The sequence below is a fragment of the Alligator sinensis genome, unplaced genomic scaffold, assembly GCF_000455745.1.
Source record: "Alligator sinensis unplaced genomic scaffold, ASM45574v1 scaffold389_1, whole genome shotgun sequence".
Lineage (NCBI taxonomy): Eukaryota > Metazoa > Chordata > Crocodylia > Alligatoridae > Alligator > Alligator sinensis.
The window spans coordinates 203,272-209,131 of record NW_005841951.1 but is presented as its reverse complement, the minus strand read 5'-3'; the positions used below and the strand labels follow the sequence as shown (position 1 = coordinate 209,131).

Genomic DNA, 5,860 nt, shown 5'->3' with positions numbered 1-5,860 from the left:
GTTGTGGGGCTTCACTAGGTAATAGAAGCGGCAATGAGAAGTGGATATGGTGGCACTGAGGGGTGGGGTGGCATTGAGGGGTGACTATAGGTCAGGCTCTGGCTCCACCAGTGGCTGTGCATTCAAAGCTCAATTCCATTAAAGCAGTCCCCTGCTACAAAACCTTGCTGAGTCCCAGACTAGAGCCAGACCAGTGGTGTTCCACAAACACTCGAGAGGTTGTGAATAGCTCCTCTTTATTACACCAGGGGCCATTTATATTCTTTGCAATCAGGCATTGAATACAGCATAACTCTGCCTAAATCAGCTGCCAGAATATTTTCAGCTACAGCTAAGGTCTGGGGAGTCTGTGTTTGACATTGGGTATCAAAGATGGCTTATTTTGTGACACAAGTAGGACTGGGGAACGAACAGAGTAGAGTTGTAGAGGCACTGTGCTATCTGTTCCTAGCGCCTGAAGGCTGTGAAAAGAAGATATACTGCTGCTCCCAGAAGTGAAAGAAGGAAAGCTCTCCCAGACAGATGTTGTCCTCCACATTCTTATAGGGAAACTCAGTCTATAAGTTTCACTAAAAAAAAATTTGGAGAAGAAAATCTTCACTTCATATGATAATATGTACTTCAAGATCATGGTCGGCACCAATTAAGTCTCATTTGGAGCTCTACTGAAAATGAATTGGTACATAGGTTTTATACCAGTCTTCTACTAAATTTCTCCCTATATTTATACATCATATGCACCTCTCTTTATATGTGATATAAGCAAATGACATGAGGCTGCTTTCATGAAGTTTTTACTATTTTCTATTAGAATATCAGTGACACTGGCTTCAGGAGAGCTTTGGGACTAAGGTTTAGCAAAATATATTTGCATTTTTTTTATCTCATCATGTAAAAAATAGTTATGAATGGTGCAGAATAGCAGCTCAGCTCCCTACAATCCTAGTTCCTGATTCTGCTATCTTTAAGCATGCAGAATAGCACTCACCTGTGCCATTTGTCCCACTGAAGTCATAGGAAAAAATCCTGGAAGTAAGTACAGAAGAATCAGGCCTACAGCTGATTTACAGAACGTCTTCTGCTAAAGTCTCCTTTACAGAGAGTATCTCATAATGATTGGTTGTTTGCAGTTGCAAATAAGGAAGTTCTTAAGTGGGGGATTTCTCAGTGGAAGTTCCCAGCTAACGTCAGTCATAACCAGTAGAGGAGGCTGACAGAACTGCATTTCATAATCCGGTTGACAAAGCTTCCAGACTGGCTAAAATTTGTCTATGTTGTTACTGAAGAAAGTGACTGAAGAAAAATATTCTTAATGCAATTACTGATAAGGTAATCAAAAAATTTAGTTGCTATAGTTTCTATTGCTTGTCTTTATCAAGTAACTACTGGTATATTAAGGTTCCAAGACACGATGTAAATACTACAATTTGTACTAACATCTGCCTTAATGTTATTTTAGATTGCACTGTCTTTGTGTGACCACATTTAGGTAACTGCTGTTTAGCTATTCTCTGGAACCCAAGACTTCCTTTTGTTTCCATCTGCTATGACTATACAACAAGCAAAAAACAAAGCTGTTACATATAGTATAAGTTTTACACTGGCTCATACTTTTCTGTTCAGAAGAATTTAGAATTTTTTTCTTCTTTTTAGCAATTTCATTCCAAATTGTTTCATGATTCACCCTTCTTCTCCAACCTAGAGATGTTATTTTTCACCTGTACCAAAAGATTTCCCTTTATTCTCCTTATTTTCTGTTTTCAGTTCTCAAAGATTACTTCTGTGACCCAACCTTAGATTAGGTCTTCTCTTAGTTTGATAGAGTACCTTTCTGCTTGTCTCCAGAGAAAACCCAGGTTTTCATTTTGATAACAAAAAAATTCATATAATGCTATAGGCTGTGCCAATATACATTCCTTAGTGAAAGTTAATAGTCTGGAAAAGGTTTAGACATCTGACGTGGGCCACCTAGTGTTTGAAAACGTGGCTACATTAAGAGGCTTGGAAAAAAACACTTTTAACCTTTCAGTTTCTGATATTTGGCTTGTAGAAGCCAGTTCACATGTATAAGCCTGAAGACATCATTGGGGAATTGACTTAAATCTATAGTGAAATGTACTTTTCCTTCTATTATATAGTGCACTACAAGCATACCTTTAAGAGCTGACATCTCTGTGATAGTTGTTACTTGTTTTATAATGAGTGATATGTTGTCTACATACATTTGTATATTACTCCCAAAGTAAAAAAAGTATCATTTGTTAAATTTTTTTGACAAGGATATCAATCCTGAAGCACCCTGTTTGCATAGTCATGTGACCTGCTTGACCTATTTTACTTGTGCAGAATCTGGGTTTCCATTTTGTAAAAAGTACTAAGTTTCTAACCTTCCTCATTGCAAACAGTGACTTCCAAATGTAGACTGCATGCAACACACAGTGAAATCTTCCTGGGTCTGCAGACAGCTTGCTACAATGATTCAGAAATCAGAACTCCTCTACACCCACTAATCTCACTGCGGCTTTAACTCGAAACCCTTTAATATCCTTATGGGGTAGTGGATGACTTTAAAGAGAGCACTGATGGAGGAGCAAATCCCATATGGAGTGGTTCATGGGGGTGCTGCAGGGAACACAGGGAAAAAGGAGAGGGAAAAAGGAAAGGCAAGGTGGGAAAGGAAGAAAAACAAGGTGCAGAAGATATTCTTCCTTTCTGTGTTGTTAAATGTGGCAATAAGATAAACAACATATCGTGATTAATGGTAATCATTTAATGTGTGAAAGGCCATTTATTTTTAATAATTGTTTGTATTGTGGTAGTGCTTAGCAACTCAGTCATAGACTTAGACCACACGTACTGGGTAATTCCTATTGACACTAGCGAGTTCTGCTATAGACGGGAGCAGATATGGCCCTCAATTTATAGCCAGTGAATTATGGTCCCATGGGCTGTAATTAAAAGTGGAACTCTGCCCTATCTACCAAAAGAGTTTGACATCTCTAGTTTCCTACAAATCTACTAGAACAAACAGGACCATATTCTACTCTAGCTACTAGGCACGTAAGTGGATTTAGTTCTTGAAAAGCAGTTGATGCAAAGGTGTGTGGGTCCTCTTCCTCATTCTCACTCATAGGTGCCAACTCTGTGGGTGCTCTGGGTCACAAACACCCACTGAAAAAAATTTAGTGGGTGCTCAGTGCCCATGAGCCATGGCCATTTTGGTTTTACACCGCAGATGTTAAAATAAGTGTTTTACTGGAAGCAGTAATGCATTACTTCAACCCGGCTCTGCAGCGTCTGTAAAGATCAGGTGCTTCAGCAGGGCTTTTTGGCACTTTTAGCTAAAACTTATTCAGTCAGCTATTAGATAAAAGCCCCCCCAAAACCCCAATAAAGCGCCCAATATTTACAGACATTGGGTAAGCTGGGCTGAAGTAACTTGCTGCCTCTGGGCATATGCAGGGTGTTTAAAATAAAGCACCATTTTGAGGCAGGGGGAAGGGAGAGAAGGGGGGCAGGCAGGAGGGGTATGTCTGAAAGCACCCACCAGCAAAAACGAAAGTCAGTGCCTATGTTCGCACTGTTTTATGATTCAGTCTTAACAGTAAGATGATGGCTTGTTACAAAAGGATATGCATCAATGGATTTTCAATTACTTCAGGCCTAATAGGCAGAACAGAATCTGGCCCATAGCATACAGATTCTACATTACGATTTTAGAGAGTTGCTTTTTTTTTTTTTTAGCAGAGCAACGTAGTTAGATTTTATTCAAGCAGTCTGAGATTTTGGAGAAAAAAATAGGATACACTATTGTACAGCAGGTGTGCAGTGCCACCTTATTTATCTAAACCTACTGAAGGAAGGGGAAAAATGCTAAAGTCTGATGACAGATCCTTCTCATGCAATTTATCACAAAAGGATGCTACTGACAAGCTGTTAAATAGAAGAATTATATATGTGATTTCAAAAGAGTGAAGTCACGGTTTCTAAAGGATTGCCATTTTTGTGCTGTCAGCTGTAAAAATGTCATATGGAACTTTTACTAAGTGTGTTAGAAATTGATCAGTGAACTTTTGCTTCTTATCCATCAGTATGTATGTTGCAGCAGAACTAGAGCTGGTATAAACTGTTACAGTTCCACATATCACTAGATTTATGACTATACCAAGTAAGGGGATACCTGATTATCTTCACTATTGTTGGATAACATTATTTGATTTGTGCTGCCTTTAGTCCATTTTAGTGTGTGAAATTTAGCTTAGCCTGACTTGAATATAGTTGTTTAGTATCTCTCTGTTATTGGAACTACTTATTGTGGCATTCTTTATTAGTAAACAGAGTGGAACTAGTGAATGAAATGGTGCACTATAAAGGTATGTGACAGAACTAGATAAAGACCAAAAATATGTAAAATCTTAGGGAAAAAAGAAATAAATAATGTATTTCCCCTGTCATGCAGCGGATAGGGCAGGGTGGCTCTTTAAGAGACTAAGCTTTAACAAGAAGGAAGACCTTTTGTAGGAAACAACGTGTCATGAAGTAGGTTATCTGAAGGACACTCAGCAAGCCTTAGGAAGTTGGTCAAGACTTCAGCTAAGGATCTTAGAAAGGTTTTTTTAGGAGGAGTGCTCATAGCCTCCTTGCCTTCCTGGGGTGCTCTTCACAGCCATACAGTAAACTCTGCTTTGGCCATTTAGGGCAGGATGAATTGTCAGCTTTCAGTGCAAATAATAAGCTGTTAGTAACTAGCAGTCTTATGGAAAATTGAGGGTGGCCCTCACTGAAACCCTAAAGATGACCTAAGACTAAATGAGTGTTAAAATAGTCCTTAATTAATCTGCAATGGTAAATTGATAACTGTGTCCCTAATGACCTTCAGATACATAGGTGGCAGGTGTGGGCTCCAGTGAGCCTCCTAAGACATGCTGGAGGACTCTTCCTACCATCAACTAAGAAAATGTGAATGGGTATGTCTGCACCACAACCCCCGCACTCCCAGGGAGCATTGCTCTTGAGCACATCCTGTCTGCCAGCTCCCATTTGCACACACCAAGCTCAGAAATAAGACAGTGAAGCTGTGTTGTAGGCATAGCATGTCATCACACCAGAGGCACACCAGAGGATTAAAAAGCAGAGGTAGGAGTGCCCTCAGAGCAGCTTCCTCACCTCATTTCCGGGGTGGGTGGGACATGCTCAAAAGCAGCAAACTCCAGGAACACTGAGGAAGTGAAGATGTTGCACCCTGGATTTATTTTTGTAGGAATACTGTGTGACTGCTTTCCTGTTTGATTTTGTGGTGCTGCCTGTTGAATGGAGTTATGTCAAAGGGGGTCATAAAGGGATTGTTTTCCAGCAGGAAAGATAGAACAATGACATGGGTAAATCAGCTTCCAGTACACAGCTTCAAGGGGCTCTATCCAGGCTAGAAAGGCTAAACCTGGGATTAAAGACCTAAAATCTAGACAAGGTTCCTTTTAAGTGAGCTAGAGATGAGTGGTTTGCCAGAGGCTACAGATTCCTCCCTCCTTTCAATTGAGGAGAAGACTGGACCCAAATGAGCTACAACTCAGGGAGGCTAACTTAAGGGTTTGTGTGTGAAGAAGCATGCATTTGTGCATGTCCTATACCTTGAGGTGAGTGCTTTGTCTAAAACAGTGGTTTTCAAGCTGTGGTCCGACTGAATTAGTCACAGTTGATTTCGGGGGCTGGAACCTGGGTCCTGGTCTGACCAGGAGTGAACTGTGGACTTGCATCGTAGGACGAGGCCTGCCCACTGTAGGGGTACACTATAAGACCACCAGGTGCAGCTAGCCTTTTAATTGTGACACTTCTTTCCTGATGATATCAGGCAGTGCACAGG

At 40.4% G+C, this 5,860-nt stretch overlaps 1 protein-coding gene across 2 annotated transcripts in view; it reads left to right on the top strand.

The window, feature by feature from the left end:
• The first annotated feature begins 1,203 nt into the window (after nucleotides 1-1,203).
• Nucleotides 1,204-5,860, top strand: part of TANK (TRAF family member associated NFKB activator) — a 49,347-nt gene continuing 44,690 nt past the window's right edge. The window contains exon 1 of one of the 2 annotated variants that reach the window (XM_025199947.1): nucleotides 1,204-1,329. The gene's annotated coding sequence lies outside the window, so the exon portion shown is untranslated. The remainder of the gene's footprint in view (nucleotides 1,330-5,860) is intronic. The other variant, XM_025199945.1, reaches the window with a different exon arrangement.